Here is a 19,937-nt window from a genome sequence, read left to right on the forward strand (position 1 = left end):
GCCAAAGAGGTGTTTCTATCCAAGTCCTCATATAGGTGCTAGAGTTGTGTAGAGAGTACCAGCAAATGAGGCATAGGATTGAAAGAAGTCAGCTAGGTTGAAATCTAAATTGAGATTATCATTTTTAGTGAGCTTTGGATTTTCACAATATTAGATACGCCATAGTACTAATAATTGAGGCTTTATAAAAATCATTTTTTGGTAGTCTTGCATTTGGTTTGGAATTATTCAAGCTCTTAAATTTCACTAACAGTGGACTTTTCCATCTGCAGATTATACTGAATGGCCAGCAGAGGCAGTGTTGCAGAGGAATATTTCTCCGCTTGCTGAGAAAAAAAAAAAGAAAGCTCATTCCTCAGCCTCCTCCATGCCTCGATCAATATATATGGTAAGTCAAAATCTCATTTAATAATTTTGCCATTAATAAAAAGTTCATAGCATCGGATGGCTCTCAGTGCCTTTTAGTGGGGTCTTCCGCATAAATATAATCTTCTAAAACGGTAGCAATATGGATGACGCTATGGCCATCATGATAGTTTATCAAAGACTTTGACTGTCTATGTGTCTGACAAAATCTTCTTTAGATACTTGTGCAGGCAATATGTCCTCCGAGGTAATTACCATCTTTCAGGCTGGAATGAGGTGTCTTAGGTTAGAGCAATTGACTTACTTTGAGATGGAGGGAAGCTATTTAACCTGTTTCCCTGCTCTCTGTGAGTGGGACTCTGATACTCAAGATGGACTGCTGTTTAGAAACTGTGTTCTTTAAATAGGAGCCCAATGCTTTCAATGGTGCAGAGTACTTTCCCATTACACCTCCTACTTGCTGTGCAGTCATATTCCCAGATATTTAACTAGTGTGTAATTGCTGAAGTCTGGTCCTCCGGTGTAATCGTCTCCCAGTGTGATTGGTCAAGTGGTGCCATTACATCACAAAGCTACAGCAGGATTTTTTCTGACATGATGGTCAATCAGTTGCTTCTTCTTAATGTAGCCCTCTTTAAATAGGAGCCCAGTGCTTTCAATGGTGCAGTGTACTTTCCCATTACACCTCCTACTTCCTGTGCAGTCATATTCACAGATAGTTACCTAGTGTGTAATTGCTGTTGTCTGGTCCTCCGGTGTAATCTTCACCCAGGGCGATTGGTCGAGTGGTGCCAATTCATCACAAAGCAACAGCAGGATGTCTTCTGACATGAGGGCCAATCAGTTGCTTCTTATAACTCTAGCCCTCTTTAAATAGGAGCCCAATGTTCTCATTGGTGCAGTGTACTTTCCAATTACACCTCCTACTTGCTGTGCAGTAATATTCACAGATAGTTACCTAGTGTGTAATTGCTGTTGTCTGGTCCTCCGGTGTAATCTTCAGCCAGGGCGATTGGTCAAGTGGTGCATTACATCACAAAGCTACAGCAGAATGTCATCTGACATGAGGGCCCATCAATTTCCTAGTATGCAGTAGGATACATGTATCATGGAATAGAAAAGGGAGCAATGTAGACAGGATGCCCAGCTGAAGACTAAGGTGGTGAGATGAAAGGACCTAGGCCATTATTTGAGACTTATACATTTGTTTGAAGGAGTGGTTGATAATAACATTCTGGAGTTCTCTATAGGTTAACTGATAGGGATGTGCTAAAATGAAGATGTTAGAATCTGTTATTCATAGTTTTTATTATTCCCACGAACTGTAGCCTAAACCTTCCTCCCTTAACTTATCAGATCACTGAATTGCTATAGTGTACCATAACCTAAAATAAATCCTGTGAGAAGGGTACGCTATCTCTTGGCTGCTAAAGAGGTCTTTCTATCCAAGTCCTTATATAGGTGCTAGAGTTGTGTAGAGAGTACCAGCAAATGAGGCATAGGATTGAAAGAAGTCAGCTAGGTTGAAATCTAAATTGAGATTATCATTTTTAGTGAGCTTTGGATTTTCACAATATTAGATACGCCATAGTACTAATAATTGAGGCTTTATAAAAATCATTTTTTGGTAGCGTTGCATTTGGTTTGGAATTATTCAAGCTCTTAAATTTCACTAACAGTGGACTTTTCCATCTGCAGATTATACTGAATGGCCAGCAGAGGCAGTGTTGCAGAGGAATATTTCTCCGCTTGCTGAGAAAAAAAAAAGAAAGCTCATTCCTCAGCCTCCTCCATGCCTCGATCAATATATATGGTAAGTCAAAATCTCATTTAATAATTTTGCCATTAATAAAAAGTTCATAGCATCGGATGGCTCTCAGTGCCTTTTAGTGGGGTCTTCCGCATAAATATAATCTTCTAAGACGGTAGCAATATGGATGACGCTATGGCCATCATGATAGTTTATCAAAGACTTTGACTGTCTATGTGTCTGACAAAATCTTCTTTAGATACTTGTGCAGGCAATATGTCCTCCGAGGTAATTATCATCTTTCAGGCTGGAATGAGGTGTTGTCTTAGGTTAGAGCAATTGACTTACTTTGAGATGGAGGGAAGCTATTTAACCTATTTCCCCGCTCTCTGTGAGTGGGACTCTGATACTCAAGATGGACTGCTGTTTAGGAACTGTGTTCTTTAAATAGGAGCCCAATACTTTCAATGGTGCAGAGTACTTTCCCATTACACCTCCTACTTGCTGTGCAGTCATATTCCCAGATACTTAACTAGTGTGTAATTGCTGAAGTCTGGTCCTCCGGTATAATCGTCTCCCAGTGTGATTGGTCAAGTGGTGCCATTACATCACAAAGCTACAGCAGGATTTTTTCTGACATGATGGTCAATCAGTTGCTTCTTCTTAATCTAGCCCTCTTTAAATAGGAGCCCAATGCTTTCAATGGTGCAGTGTACTTTCCCATTACACCTCCTACTTCCTGTGCAGTCATATTCACAGATAGTTACCTAGTGTGTAATTGCTGTTGTCTGGTCCTCCGGTGTAATCTTCACCCAGGGCGATTGGTCAAGTGGTGCCAATTCATCACAAAGCTACAGCAGGATGTCTTCTGACATGAGGGCCAATCAGTTGCTTCTTCTAACTCTAGCCCTCTTTAAATAGGAGCCCAATGTTCTCATTGGTGCAGTGTACTTTCCAATTACACCTCCTACTTGTTGTGCAGTAATATTCACAGATAGTTACCTAGTGTGTAATTGCTGTTGTCTGGTCCTCCGGTGTAATCTTCAGCCAGGGCGATTGGTCAAGTGGTGCATTACATCACAAAGCTACAGCAGGATGTCATCTGACATGAGGGCCAATCAGTTTCCTAGTACGCAGTAGGATACATGTATCATGGAATAAAAAAGGGAGCAATGTAGACAGGATGCCCAGCTGAAGACTAAGGTGGTGAGATGAAAGGACCTAGGCCATTATTTGAGACTTATACATTTGTTTGAAGGAGTGGTTGATAATAACATTCTGGAGTTCTCTATAGGTTAACTGATAGGGATGTGCTAAAATGAAGATGTTAGAATCTGTTATTCATAGTTTTTATTATTCCCACGAACCGTAGCCTAAACCTTCCTCCCTTAACTTATCAGATCACTGAATTGCTATAGTGTACCATAACCTAAAATAAATCCTGTGAGAAGGGTACGCTATCTCTTGGCTGCTAAAGAGGTCTTTCTATCCAAGTCCTTATATAGGTGCTAGAGTTGTGTAGAGAGTACCAGCAAATGAGGCATAGGATTGAAAGAAGTCAGCTAGGTTGAAATCTAAATTGAGATTATCATTTTTAGTGAGCTTTGGATTTTCACAATATTAGATACGCCATAGTACTAATAATTGGGGCTTAATAAAAATCATTTTTTGGTAGTGTTGCATTTGGTTTGGAAATATTCAAGCTCTTAAATTTCACTAACAGTGGACTTTTCCATCTGCAGATTATACTGAATGGCCAGCAGAGGCAGTGTTGCAGAGGAATATTTCTCCGCTTGCTGAGAAAACAAAACAAAGAAAGCTCATTCCTCAGACTCCTCCATGCCTCGATCAATATATATGGTAAGTCAAAATCTCATTTAATCATTTTGCCATTAATAAAAAGTTCATAGCATCGGATGGCTCTCAGTGCCTTTTAGTGGGGTCTTCCGCATAAATATAATCTTCTAAGACGGTAGCAATATGGATGACGCTATGGCCATCATGATAGTTTATCAAAGACTTTGACTGTCTATGTGTCTGACAAAATCTTCTTTAGATACTTGTGCAGGCAATATGTCCTCCGAGGTAATTACCATCTTTCAGGCTGGAATGAGGTGTTGTCTTAGGTTAGAGCAATTGACTTACTTTGAGATGGAGGGAAGCTATTTAACCTGTTTCCCTGCTCTCTGTGAGTGGGACTCTGATACTCAAGATGGACTGCTGTTTAGGAACTGTGTTCTTTAAATAGGAGCCCAATGCTTTCAATGGTGCAGAGTACTTTCCCATTACACCTCCTACTTGCTGTGCAGTCATATTCCCAGATATTTAACTAGTGTGTAATTGCTGAAGTCTGGTCCTCCGGTGTAATCGTCTCCCAGTGTGATTGGTCAAGTGGTGCTATTACATCACAAAGCTACAGCAGGATTTTTTCTGACATGATGGTCAATCAGTTGCTTCTTCTTAATCTAGCCCTCTTTAAATAGGAGCCCAATGCTTTCAATGGTGCAGTGTACTTTCCCATTACACCTCCTACTTCCTGTGCAGTCATATTCACAGATAGTTACCTAGTGTGTAATTGCTGTTGTCTGGTCCTCCGGTGTAATCTTCACCCAGGGCGATTGGTCAAGTGGTGCCAATTCATCACAAAGCTACAGCAGGATGTCTTCTGACATGAGGGCCAATCAGTTGCTTTTTCTAACTCTAGCCCTCTTTAAATAGGAGCCCAATGTTCTCATTGGTGCAGTGTACTTTCCAATTACACCTCCTACTTGCTGTGCAGTAATATTCACAGATAGTTACCTAGTGTGTAATTGCTGTTGTCTGGTCCTCCGGTGTAATCTTCAGCCAGGGCGATTGGTCAAGTGGTGCATTACATCACAAAGCTACAGCAGGATTTTTTCTGACATGATGGTCAATCAGTTGCTTCTTCTTAATCTAGCCCTCTTTAAATAGGAGCCCAATGCTTACAATGGTGCAGTGTACTTTCCCATTACACCTCCTACTTCCTGTGCAGTCCTATTCACAGATGGTTACCTAGTGTGTAATTGCTGTTGTCTGGTCCTCCGGTGTAATCTTCAGCCAGGGCGATTGGTCAAGTGGTGCATTACATCACAAAGCTACAGCAGGATGTCATCTGACATGAGGGCCAATCAGTTTCCTAGTACGCAGTAGGATACATGTATCATGGAATAAAAAAGGGAGCAATGTAGACAGGATACCCAGCTGAAGACTAAGGTGGTGAGATGAAAGGACCTAGGCCATTATTTGAGACTTATACATTTGTTTGAAGGAGTGGTTGATAATAACATTCTGGAGTTCTCTATAGGTTAACTGATAGGGATGTGCTAAAATGAAGATGTTAGAATCTGTTGTTCATAGTTTTTATTATTCCCACGAACCGTAGCATAAACCTTCCTCCCTTAACTTATCAGATCACTGAATTGCTATAGTATACCATAACCTAAAATAAATCCTGTGAGAAGGGTACGCTATCTCTTGGCTGCCAAAGAGGTGTTTCTATCCAAGTCCTCATATAGGTGCTAGAGTTGTGTAGAGAGTACCAGCAAATGAGGCATAGGATTGAAAGAAGTCAGCTAGGTTGAAATCTAAATTGAGATTATCATTTTTAGTGAGCTTTGGATTTTCACAATATTAGATACGCCATAGTACTAATAATTGGGGCTTAATAAAAATCATTTTTTGGTAGTGTTGCATTTGCTTTGGAAATATTCAAGCTCTTAAATTTCACTAACAGTGGACTTTTCCATCTGCAGATTATACTGAATGGTCAGCAGAGGCAGTGTTGCAGAGGAATATTTCTCCGCTTGCTGAGAAAACAAAAAAAAGAAAGCTCATTCCTCAGACTCCTCCATGCCTCGATCAATATATATGGTAAGTCAAAATCTCATTTAATCATTTTGCCATTAATAAAAAGTTCATAGCATCGGATGGCTCTCAGTGCCTTTTAGTGGGGTCTTCCGCATAAATATAATCTTCTAAGACGGTAGCAATATGGATGACGCTATGGCCATCATGATAGTTTATCAAAGACTTTGACTGTCTATGTGTCTGACAAAATCTTCTTTAGATACTTGTGCAGGCAATATGTCCTCCGAGGTAATTACCATCTTTCAGGCTGGAATGAGGTGTTGTCTTAGGTTAGAGCAATTGACTTACTTTGAGATGGAGGGAAGCTATTTAACCTGTTCCGCCGCTCTCTGTGAGTGGGACTCTGATACTCAAGATGGACTGCTGTTTAGAAACTGTGTTCTTTAAATAGGAGCCCAATGCTTTCAATGGTGCAGAGTACTTTCCCATTACACCTCCTACTTGCTGTGCAGTCATATTCCCAGATACTTAACTAGTGTGTAATTGCTGAAGTCTGGTCCTCTGGTGTAATCGTCTCCCAGTGTGATTGGTCAAGTGGTGCCATTACATCACAAAGCTACAGCAGGATTTCTTCTGACATGATGGTCAATCAGTTGCTTCTTCTTAATCTAGCCCTCTTTAAATAGGAGCGCAATGCTTTCAATGATGCAGTGTACTTTCCCATTACACCTCCTACGTCCTGTGCAGTCATATTCACAGATAGTTACCTAGTGTGTAATTGCTGTTGTCTGGTCCTCCGGTGTAATCTTCACCCAGGGCGATTGGTCAAGTGGTGCCAATTCATCACAAAGCTACAGCAGGATGTCTTCTGACATGAGGGCCAATCAGTTGCTTCTTCTAACTCTAGCCCTCTTTAAATAGGAGCCCAATGCTATCATTGGTGCAGTGTACTTTCCCATTACACCTCCTACTTGCTGTGCAGTAATATTCACAGATAGTTACCTAGTGTGTAATTGCTGTTGTCTGGTCCTCCGGTGTAATCTTCAGCCAGGGCGATTGGTCAAGTGGTGCATTACATCACAAAGCTACAGCAGAATGTCATCTGACATGAGGGCCAATCAATTTCCTAGTATGCAGTAGGATACATGTATCATGGAATAGAAAAGGGAGCAATGTAGACAGGATGCCCAGCTGAAGACTAAGGTGGTGAGATGAAAGGACCTAGGCCATTATTTGAGACTTATACATTTGTTTGAAGGAGTGGTTGATAATAACATTCTGGAGTTCTCTATAGGTTAACTGATAGGGATGTGCTAAAATGAAGATGTTAGAATCTGTTGTTCATAGTTTTTATTATTCCCACGAACCGTAGCATAAACCTTCCTCCCTTAACTTATCAGATCACTGAATTGCTATAGTATACCATAACCTAAAATAAATCCTGTGAGAAGGGTACGCTATCTCTTGGCTGCCAAAGAGGTGTTTCTATCCAAGTCCTCATATAGGTGCTAGAGTTGTGTAGAGAGTACCAGCAAATGAGGCATAGGATTGAAAGAAGTCAGCTAGGTTGAAATCTAAATTGAGATTATCATTTTTAGTGAGCTTTGGATTTTCACAATATTAGATACGCCATAGTACTAATAATTGGGGCTTAATAAAAATCATTTTTTGGTAGTGTTGCATTTGGTTTGGAAATATTCAAGCTCTTAAATTTCACTAACAGTGGACTTTTCCATCTGCAGATTATACTGAATGGTCAGCAGAGGCAGTGTTGCAGAGAAATATTTCTCCGCTTGCTGAGAAAACAAAAAAAAGAAAGCTCATTCCTCAGACTCCTCCATGCCTCGATCAATATATATGGTAAGTCAAAATCTCATTTAATCATTTTGCCATTAATAAAAAGTTCATAGCATCGGATGGCTCTCAGTGCCTTTTAGTGGGGTCTTCCGCATAAATATAATCTTCTAAGACGGTAGCAATATGGATGACGCTATGGCCATCATGATAGTTTATCAAAGACTTTGACTGTCTATGTGTCTGACAAAATCTTCTTTAGATACTTGTGCAGGCAATATGTCCTCCGAGGTAATTACCATCTTTCAGGCTGGAATGAGGTGTTGTCTTAGGTTAGAGCAATTGACTTACTTTGAGATGGAGGGAAGCTATTTAACCTGTTCCGCCGCTCTCTGTGAGTGGGACTCTGATACTCAAGATGGACTGCTGTTTAGAAACTGTGTTCTTTAAATAGGAGCCCAATGCTTTCAATGGTGCAGAGTACTTTCCCATTACACCTCCTACTTGCTGTGCAGTCATATTCCCAGATACTTAACTAGTGTGTAATTGCTGAAGTCTGGTCCTCTGGTGTAATCGTCTCCCAGTGTGATTGGTCAAGTGGTGCCATTACATCACAAAGCTACAGCAGGATTTCTTCTGACATGATGGTCAATCAGTTGCTTCTTCTTAATCTAGCCCTCTTTAAATAGGAGCGCAATGCTTTCAATGATGCAGTGTACTTTCCCATTACACCTCCTACGTCCTGTGCAGTCATATTCACAGATAGTTACCTAGTGTGTAATTGCTGTTGTCTGGTCCTCCAGTGTAATCTTCACCCAGGGCGATTGGTCAAGTGGTGCCAATTCATCACAAAGCTACAGCAGGATGTCTTCTGACATGAGGGCCAATCAGTTGCTTCTTCTAACTCTAGCCCTCTTTAAATAGGAGCCCAATGCTATCATTGGTGCAGTGTACTTTCCCATTACACCTCCTACTTGCTGTGCAGTAATATTCACAGATAGTTACCTAGTGTGTAATTGCTGTTGTCTGGTCCTCCGGTGTAATCTTCAGCCAGGGCGATTGGTCAAGTGGTGCATTACATCACAAAGCTACAGCAGAATGTCATCTGACATGAGGGCCAATCAATTTCCTAGTATGCAGTAGGATACATGTATCATGGAATAGAAAAGGGAGCAATGTAGACAGGATGCCCAGCTGAAGACTAAGGTGGTGAGATGAAAGGACCTAGGCCATTATTTGAGACTTATACATTTGTTTGAAGGAGTGGTTGATAATAACATTCTGGAGTTCTCTATAGGTTAACTGATAGGGATGTGCTAAAATGAAGATGTTAGAATCTGTTGTTCATAGTTTTTATTATTCCCACGAACCGTAGCATAAACCTTCCTCCCTTAACTTATCAGATCACTGAATTGCTATAGTATACCATAACCTAAAATAAATCCTGTGAGAAGGGTACGCTATCTCTTGGCTGCCAAAGAGGTGTTTCTATCCAAGTCCTCATATAGGTGCTAGAGTTGTGTAGAGAGTACCAGCAAATGAGGCATAGGATTGAAAGAAGTCAGCTAGGTTGAAATCTAAATTGAGATTATCATTTTTAGTGAGCTTTGGATTTTCACAATATTAGATACGCCATAGTACTAATAATTGAGGCTTTATAAAAATCATTTTTTGGTAGTGTTGCATTTGGTTTGGAATTATTCAAGCTCTTAAATTTCACTAACAGTGGACTTTTCCATCTGCAGATTATACTGAATGGCCAGCAGAGGCAGTGTTGCAGAGGAATATTTCTCCGCTTGCTGAGAAAAAAAAAAGAAAGCTCATTCCTCAGCCTCCTCCATGCCTCGATCAATATATATGGTAAGTCAAAATCTCATTTAATAATTTTGCCATTAATAAAAAGTTCATAGCATCGGATGGCTCTCAGTGCCTTTTAGTGGGGTCTTCCGCATAAATATAATCTTCTAAGACGGTAGCAATATGGATGACGCTATGGCCATCATGATAGTTTATCAAAGACTTTGACTGTCTATGTGTCTGACAAAATCTTCTTTAGATACTTGTGCAGGCAATATGTCCTCCGAGGTAATTATCATCTTTCATGCTGGAATGAGGTGTTGTCTTAGGTTAGAGCAATTGACTTACTTTGAGATGGAGGGAAGCTATTTAACCTATTTCCCCGCTCTCTGTGAGTGGGACTCTGATAATCAAGATGGACTGCTGTTTAGAAACTGTGTTCTTTAAATAGGAGCCCAATGCTTTCAATGGTGCAGAGTACTTTCCCATTACACCTCCTACTTGCTGTGCAGTCATATTCCCAGATACTTAACTAGTGTGTAATTGCTGAAGTCTGGTCCTCCGGTGTAATCGTCTCCCAGTGTGATTGGTCAAGTGGTGCCATTACATCACAAAGCTACAGCAGGATTTTTTCTGACATGATGGTCAATCAGTTGCTTCTTCTTAATCTAGCCCTCTTTAAATAGGAGCCCAATGCTTTCAATGGTGCAGTGTACTTTCCCATTACACCTCCTACTTCCTGTGCAGTCATATTCACAGATAGTTACCTAGTGTGTAATTGCTGTTGTCTGGTCCTCCGGTGTAATCTTCACCCAGGGCGATTGGTCAAGTGGTGCCAATTCATCACAAAGCTACAGCAGGATGTCTTCTGACATGAGGGCCAATCAGTTGCTTCTTCTAACTCTAGCCCTCTTTAAATAGGAGCCCAATGTTCTCATTGGTGCAGTGTACTTTCCAATTACACCTCCTACTTGCTGTGCAGTAATATTCACAGATAGTTACCTAGTGTGTAATTGCTGTTGTCTGGTCCTCCGGTGTAATCTTCAGCCAGGGCGATTGGTCAAGTGGTGCATTACATCACAAAGCTACAGCAGGATGTCTTCTGACATGAGGGCCAATCAGTTGCTTCTTCTAACTCTAGCCCTCTTTAAATAGGAGCCCAATGCTATCATTGGTGCAGTGTACTTTCCCATTACACCTCCTACTTGCTGTGCAGTAATATTCACAGATAGTTACCTAGTGTGTAATTGCTGTTGTCTGGTCCTCCGGTGTAATCTTCAGCCAGGGCGATTGGTCAAGTGGTGCATTACATCACAAAGCTACAGCAGAATGTCATCTGACATGAGGGCCAATCAGTTTCCTAGTACGCAGTAGAATACATGTATCATGGAATAAAAAAGGGAGCAATGTAGACAGGATGCCCAGCTGAAGACTAAGGTGGTGAGATGAAAGGACCTAGGCCCTTATTTGAGACTTATACATTTGTTTGAAGGAGTGGTTGATAATAACATTCTGGAGTTCTCTATAGGTTAACTGATAGGGATGTGCTAAAATGAAGATGTTAGAATCTGTTATTCATAGTTTTTATTATTCCCACGAACCGTAGCCTAAACCTTCCTCCCTTAACTTATCAGATCACTGAATTGCTATAGTGTACCATAACCTAAAATAAATCCTGTGAGAAGGGTACGCTATCTCTTGGCTGCCAAAGAGGTCTTTCTATCCAAGTCCTCATATAGGTGCTAGAGTTGTGTAGAGAGTACCAGCAAATGAGGCATAGGATTGAAAGAAGTCAGCTAGGTTGAAATCTAAATTGAGATTATCATTTTTAGTGAGCTTTGGATTTTCACAATATTAGATACGCCATAGTACTAATAATTGAGGCTTTATAAAAATCATTTTTTGGTAGCGTTGCATTTGGTTTGGAATTATTCAAGCTCTTAAATTTCACTAACAGTGGACTTTTCCATCTGCAGATTATACTGAATGGCCAGCAGAGGCAGTGTTGCAGAGGAATATTTCTCCGCTTGCTGAGAAAAAAAAAAGAAAGCTCATTCCTCAGCCTCCTCCATGCCTCGATCAATATATATGGTAAGTCAAAATCTCATTTAATAATTTTGCCATTAATAAAAAGTTCATAGCATCGGATGGCTCTCAGTGCCTTTTAGTGGGGTCTTCCGCATAAATATAATCTTCTAAGACGGTAGCAATATGGATGACGCTATGGCCATCATGATAGTTTATCAAAGACTTTGACTGTCTATGTGTCTGACAAAATCTTCTTTAGATACTTGTGCAGGCAATATGTCCTCCGAGGTAATTATCATCTTTCAGGCTGGAATGAGGTGTTGTCTTAGGTTAGAGCAATTGACTTACTTTGAGATGGAGGGAAGCTATTTAACCTATTTCCCCGCTCTCTGTGAGTGGGACTCTGATACTCAAGATGGACTGCTGTTTAGGAACTGTGTTCTTTAAATAGGAGCCCAATGCTTTCAATGGTGCAGAGTACTTTCCCATTACACCTCCTACTTGCTGTGCAGTCATATTCCCAGATATTTAACTAGTGTGTAATTGCTGAAGTCTGGTCCTCCGGTGTAATCGTCTCCCAGTGTGATTGGTCAAGTGGTGCCATTACATCACAAAGCTACAGCAGGATTTTTTCTGACATGATGGTCAATCAGTTGCTTCTTCTTAATGTAGCCCTCTTTAAATAGGAGCCCAGTGCTTTCAATGGTGCAGTGTACTTTCCCATTACACCTCCTACTTCCTGTGCAGTCATATTCACAGATAGTTACCTAGTGTGTAATTGCTGTTGTCTGGTCCTCCGGTGTAATCTTCACCCAGGGCGATTGGTCGAGTGGTGCCAATTCATCACAAAGCAACAGCAGGATGTGTTCTGACATGAGGGCCAATCAGTTGCTTCTTATAACTCTAGCCCTCTTTAAATAGGAGCCCAATGTTCTCATTGGTGCAGTGTACTTTCCAATTACACCTCCTACTTGCTGTGCAGTAATATTCACAGATAGTTACCTAGTGTGTAATTGCTGTTGTCTGGTCCTCCGGTGTAATCTTCAGCCAGGGCGATTGGTCAAGTGGTGCATTACATCACAAAGCTACAGCAGAATGTCATCTGACATGAGGGCCAATCAATTTCCTAGTATGCAGTAGGATACATGTATCATGGAATAGAAAAGGGAGCAATGTAGACAGGATGCCCAGCTGAAGACTAAGGTGGTGAGATGAAAGGACCTAGGCCATTATTTGAGACTTATACATTTGTTTGAAGGAGTGGTTGATAATAACATTCTGGAGTTCTCTATAGGTTAACTGATAGGGATGTGCTAAAATGAAGATGTTAGAATCTGTTATTCATAGTTTTTATTATTCCCACGAACCGTAGCCTAAACCTTCCTCCCTTAACTTATCAGATCACTGAATTGCTATAGTGTACCATAACCTAAAATAAATCCTGTGAGAAGGGTACGCTATCTCTTGGCTGCTAAAGAGGTCTTTCTATCCAAGTCCTTATATAGGTGCTAGAGTTGTGTAGAGAGTACCAGCAAATGAGGCATAGGATTGAAAGAAGTCAGCTAGGTTGAAATCTAAATTGAGATTATCATTTTTAGTGAGCTTTGGATTTTCACAATATTAGATACGCCATAGTACTAATAATTGGGGCTTAATAAAAATCATTTTTTGGTAGTGTTGCATTTGGTTTGGAAATATTCAAGCTCTTAAATTTCACTAACAGTGGACTTTTCCATCTGCAGATTATACTGAATGGCCAGCAGAGGCAGTGTTGCAGAGGAATATTTCTCCGCTTGCTGAGAAAACAAAACAAAGAAAGCTCATTCCTCAGACTCCTCCATGCCTCGATCAATATATATGGTAAGTCAAAATCTCATTTAATCATTTTGCCATTAATAAAAAGTTCATAGCATCGGATGGCTCTCAGTGCCTTTTAGTGGGGTCTTCCGCATAAATATAATCTTCTAAGACGGTAGCAATATGGATGACGCTATGGCCATCATGATAGTTTATCAAAGACTTTGACTGTCTATGTGTCTGACAAAATCTTCTTTAGATACTTGTGCAGGCAATATGTCCTCCGAGGTAATTACCATCTTTCAGGCTGGAATGAGGTGTTGTCTTAGGTTAGAGCAATTGACTTACTTTGAGATGGAGGGAAGCTATTTAACCTGTTTCCCTGCTCTCTGTGAGTGGGACTCTGATACTCAAGATGGACTGCTGTTTAGGAACTGTGTTCTTTAAATAGGAGCCCAATGCTTTCAATGGTGCAGAGTACTTTCCCATTACACCTCCTACTTGCTGTGCAGTCATATTCCCAGATATTTAACTAGTGTGTAATTGCTGAAGTCTGGTCCTCCGGTGTAATCGTCTCCCAGTGTGATTGGTCAAGTGGTGCTATTACATCACAAAGCTACAGCAGGATTTTTTCTGACATGATGGTCAATCAGTTGCTTCTTCTTAATCTAGCCCTCTTTAAATAGGAGCCCAATGCTTTCAATGGTGCAGTGTACTTTCCCATTACACCTCCTACTTCCTGTGCAGTCATATTCACAGATAGTTACCTAGTGTGTAATTGCTGTTGTCTGGTCCTCCGGTGTAATCTTCACCCAGGGCGATTGGTCAAGTGGTGCCAATTCATCACAAAGCTACAGCAGGATGTCTTCTGACATGAGGGCCAATCAGTTGCTTTTTCTAACTCTAGCCCTCTTTAAATAGGAGCCCAATGTTCTCATTGGTGCAGTGTACTTTCCAATTACACCTCCTACTTGCTGTGCAGTAATATTCACAGATAGTTACCTAGTGTGTAATTGCTGTTGTCTGGTCCTCCGGTGTAATCTTCAGCCAGGCGATTGGTCAAGTGGTGCATTACATCACAAAGCTACAGCAGGATGTCTTCTGACATGAGGGCCAATCAGTTGCTTCTTCTAACTCTAGCCCTCTTTAAATAGGAGCCCAATGCTATCATTGGTGCAGTGTACTTTCCCATTACACCTCCTACTTGCTGTGCAGTAATATTCACAGATAGTTACCTAGTGTGTAATTGCTGTTGTCTGGTCCTCCGGTGTAATCTTCAGCCAGGGCGATTGGTCAAGTGGTGCATTACATCACAAAGCTACAGCAGAATGTCATCTGACATGAGGGCCAATCAGTTTCCTAGTACGCAGTAGAATACATGTATCATGGAATAAAAAAGGGAGCAATGTAGACAGGATGCCCAGCTGAAGACTAAGGTGGTGAGATGAAAGGACCTAGGCCCTTATTTGAGACTTATACATTTGTTTGAAGGAGTGGTTGATAATAACATTCTGGAGTTCGCTATAGGTTAACTGATAGGGATGTGCTAAAATGAAGATGTTAGAATCTGTTATTCATAGTTTTTATTATTCCCACGAACCGTAGCCTAAACCTTCCTCCCTTAACTTATCAGATCACTGAATTGCTATAGTGTACCATAACCTAAAATAAATCCTGTGAGAAGGGTACGCTATCTCTTGGCTGCCAAAGAGGTCTTTCTATCCAAGTCCTCATATAGGTGCTAGAGTTGTGTAGAGAGTACCAGCAAATGAGGCATAGGATTGAAAGAAGTCAGCTAGGTTGAAATCTAAATTGAGATTATCATTTTTAGTGAGCTTTGGATTTTCACAATATTAGATACGCCATAGTACTAATAATTGAGGCTTTATAAAAATCATTTTTTGGTAGTGTTGCATTTGGTTTGGAATTATTCAAGCTCTTAAATTTCACTAACAGTGGACTTTTCCATCTGCAGATTATACTGAATGGCCAGCAGAGGCAGTGTTGCAGAGGAATATTTCTCCGCTTGCTGAGAAAAAAAAAAGAAAGCTCATTCCTCAGCCTCCTCCATGCCTCGATCAATATATATTGTAAGTCAAAATCTCATTTAATAATTTTGCCATTAATAAAAAGTTCATAGCATCGGATGGCTCTCAGTGCCTTTTAGTGGGGTCTTCCGCATAAATATAATCTTCTAAAACGGTAGCAATATGGATGACGCTATGGCCATCATGATAGTTTATCAAAGACTTTGACTGTCTATGTGTCTGACAAAATCTTCTTTAGATACTTGTGCAGGCAATATGTCCTCCGAGGTAATTACCATCTTTCAGGCTGGAATGAGGTGTTGTCTTAGGTTAGAGCAATTGACTTACTTTGAGATGGAGGGAAGCTATTTAACCTGTTTCCCTGCTCTCTGTGAGTGGGACTCTGATACTCAAGATGGACTGCTGTTTAGGAACTGTGTTCTTTAAATAGGAGCCCAATGCTTTCAATGGTGCAGAGTACTTTCCCATTACACCTCCTACTTGCTGTGCAGTCATATTCCCAGATACTTAACTAGTGTGTAATTGCTGAAGTCTGGTCCTCCGGTATAATCGTCTCCCAGTGTGATTGGTCAAGTGGTGCCATTACATCACAAAGCTACAGCAGGATTTTTTCTGACATGATGGTCAATCAGTTGCTTCTTCTTAATCTAGCCCTCTTTAAATAGGAGCCCAATGCTTTCAATGGTGCAGTGTACTTTCCCATTACACCTCCTACTTCCTGTGCAGTCATATTCACAGATAGTTACCTAGTGTGTAATTGCTGTTGTCTGGTCCTCCGGTGTAATCTTCACCCAGGGCGATTGGTCAAGTGGTGCCAATTCATCACAAAGCTACAGCAGGATGTCTTCTGACATGAGGGCCAATCAGTTGCTTCTTCTAACTCTAGCCCTCTTTAAATAGGAGCCCAATGTTCTCATTGGTGCAGTGTACTTTCCAATTACACCTCCTACTTGCTGTGCAGTAATATTCACAGATAGTTACCTAGTGTGTAATTGCTGTTGTCTGGTCCTCCGGTGTAATCTTCAGCCAGGGCGATTGGTCAAGTGGTGCATTACATCACAAAGCTACAGCAGGATGTCTTCTGACATGAGGGCCAATCAGTTGCTTCTTCTAACTCTAGCCCTCTTTAAATAGGAGCCCAATGCTATCATTGGTGCAGTGTACTTTCCCATTACACCTCCTACTTGCTGTGCAGTAATATTCACAGATAGTTACCTAGTGTGTAATTGCTGTTGTCTGGTCCTCCGGTGTAATCTTCAGCCAGGGCGATTGGTCAAGTGGTGCATTACATCACAAAGCTACAGCAGGATGTCATCTGACATGAGGGCCAATCAGTTTCCTAGTACGCAGTAGGATACATGTATCATGGAATAAAAAAGGGAGCAATGTAGACAGGATGCCCAGCTGAAGACTAAGGTGGTGAGATGAAAGGACCTAGGCCATTATTTGAGACTTATACATTTGTTTGAAGGAGTGGTTGATAATAACATTCTGGAGTTCTCTATAGGTTAACTGATAGGGATGTGCTAAAATGAAGATGTTAGAATCTGTTGTTCATAGTTTTTATTATTCCCACGAACCGTAGCATAAACCTTCCTCCCTTAACTTATCAGATCACTGAATTGCTATAGTATACCATAACCTAAAATAAATCCTGTGAGAAGGGTACGCTATCTCTTGGCTGCCAAAGAGGTGTTTCTATCCAAGTCCTCATATAGGTGCTAGAGTTGTGTAGAGAGTACCAGCAAATGAGGCATAGGATTGAAAGAAGTCAGCTAGGTTGAAATCTAAATTGAGATTATCATTTTTAGTGAGCTTTGGATTTTCACAATATTAGATACGCCATAGTACTAATAATTGAGGCTTTATAAAAATCATTTTTTGGTAGTGTTGCATTTGGTTTGGAATTATTCAAGCTCTTAAATTTCACTAACAGTGGACTTTTCCATCTGCAGATTATACTGAATGGCCAGCAGAGGCAGTGTTGCAGAGGAATATTTCTCCGCTTGCTGAGAAAAAAAAAAGAAAGCTCATTCCTCAGCCTCCTCCATGCCTCGATCAATATATATGGTAAGTCAAAATCTCATTTAATAATTTTGCCATTAATAAAAAGTTCATAGCATCGGATGGCTCTCAGTGCCTTTTAGTGGGGTCTTCCGCATAAATATAATCTTCTAAGACGGTAGCAATATGGATGACGCTATGGCCATCATGATAGTTTATCAAAGACTTTGACTGTCTATGTGTCTGACAAAATCTTCTTTATATACTTGTGCAGGCAATATGTCCTCCGAGGTAATTATCATCTTTCATGCTGGAATGAGGTGTTGTCTTAGGTTAGAGCAATTGACTTACTTTGAGATGGAGGGAAGCTATTTAACCTATTTCCCCGCTCTCTGTGAGTGGGACTCTGATAATCAAGATGGACTGCTGTTTAGAAACTGTGTTCTTTAAATAGGAGCCCAATGCTTTCAATGGTGCAGAGTACTTTCCCATTACACCTCCTACTTGCTGTGCAGTCATATTCCCAGATACTTAACTAGTGTGTAATTGCTGAAGTCTGGTCCTCCGGTGTAATCGTCTCCCAGTGTGATTGGTCAAGTGGTGCCATTACATCACAAAGCTACAGCAGGATTTTTTCTGACATGATGGTCAATCAGTTGCTTCTTCTTAATCTAGCCCTCTTTAAATAGGAGCCCAATGCTTTCAATGGTGCAGTGTACTTTCCCATTACACCTCCTACTTCCTGTGCAGTCATATTCACAGATAGTTACCTAGTGTGTAATTGCTGTTGTCTGGTCCTCCGGTGTAATCTTCACCCAGGGCGATTGGTCAAGTGGTGCCAATTCATCACAAAGCTACAGCAGGATGTCTTCTGACATGAGGGCCAATCAGTTGCTTCTTCTAACTCTAGCCCTCTTTAAATAGGAGCCCAATGTTCTCATTGGTGCAGTGTACTTTCCAATTACACCTCCTACTTGCTGTGCAGTAATATTCACAGATAGTTACCTAGTGTGTAATTGCTGTTGTCTGGTCCTCCGGTGTAATCTTCAGCCAGGGCGATTGGTCAAGTGGTGCATTACATCACAAAGCTACAGCAGGATGTCTTCTGACATGAGGGCCAATCAGTTGCTTCTTCTAACTCTAGCCCTCTTTAAATAGGAGCCCAATGCTATCATTGGTGCAGTGTACTTTCCCATTACACCTCCTACTTGCTGTGCAGTAATATTCACAGATAGTTACCTAGTGTGTAATTGCTGTTGTCTGGTCCTCCGGTGTAATCTTCAGCCAGGGCGATTGGTCAAGTGGTGCATTACATCACAAAGCTACAGCAGAATGTCATCTGACATGAGGGCCAATCAGTTTCCTAGTACGCAGTAGAATACATGTATCATGGAATAAAAAAGGGAGCAATGTAGACAGGATGCCCAGCTGAAGACTAAGGTGGTGAGATGAAAGGACCTAGGCCCTTATTTGAGACTTATACATTTGTTTGAAGGAGTGGTTGATAATAACATTCTGGAGTTCTCTATAGGTTAACTGATAGGGATGTGCTAAAATGAAGATGTTAGAATCTGTTATTCATAGTTTTTATTATTCCCACGAACCGTAGCCTAAACCTTCCTCCCTTAACTTATCAGATCACTGAATTGCTATAGTGTACCATAACCTAAAATAAATCCTGTGAGAAGGGTACGCTATCTCTTGGCTGCCAAAGAGGTCTTTCTATCCAAGTCCTCATATAGGTGCTAGAGTTGTGTAGAGAGTACCAGCAAATGAGGCATAGGATTGAAAGAAGTCAGCTAGGTTGAAATCTAAATTGAGATTATCATTTTTAGTGAGCTTTGGATTTTCACAATATTAGATACGCCATAGTACTAATAATTGAGGCTTTATAAAAATCATTTTTTGGTAGCGTTGCATTTGGTTTGGAATTATTCAAGCTCTTAAATTTCACTAACAGTGGACTTTTCCATCTGCAGATTATACTGAATGGCCAGCAGAGGCAGTGTTGCAGAGGAATATTTCTCCGCTTGCTGAGAAAAAAAAAAGAAAGCTCATTCCTCAGCCTCCTCCATGCCTCGATCAATATATATGGTAAGTCAAAATCTCATTTAATAATTTTGCCATTAATAAAAAGTTCATAGCATCGGATGGCTCTCAGTGCCTTTTAGTGGGGTCTTCCGCATAAATATAATCTTCTAAGACGGTAGCAATATGGATGACGCTATGGCCATCATGATAGTTTATCAAAGACTTTGACTGTCTATGTGTCTGACAAAATCTTCTTTAGATACTTGTGCAGGCAATATGTCCTCCGAGGTAATTATCATCTTTCAGGCTGGAATGAGGTGTTGTCTTAGGTTAGAGCAATTGACTTACTTTGAGATGGAGGGAAGCTATTTAACCTATTTCCCCGCTCTCTGTGAGTGGGACTCTGATACTCAAGATGGACTGCTGTTTAGGAACTGTGTTCTTTAAATAGGAGCCCAATGCTTTCAATGGTGCAGAGTACTTTCCCATTACAC

The sequence above is a fragment of the Lissotriton vulgaris genome, chromosome 10 (genome assembly GCF_964263255.1).
Source record: "Lissotriton vulgaris chromosome 10, aLisVul1.2, whole genome shotgun sequence".
NCBI lineage: Eukaryota > Metazoa > Chordata > Amphibia > Caudata > Salamandridae > Lissotriton > Lissotriton vulgaris.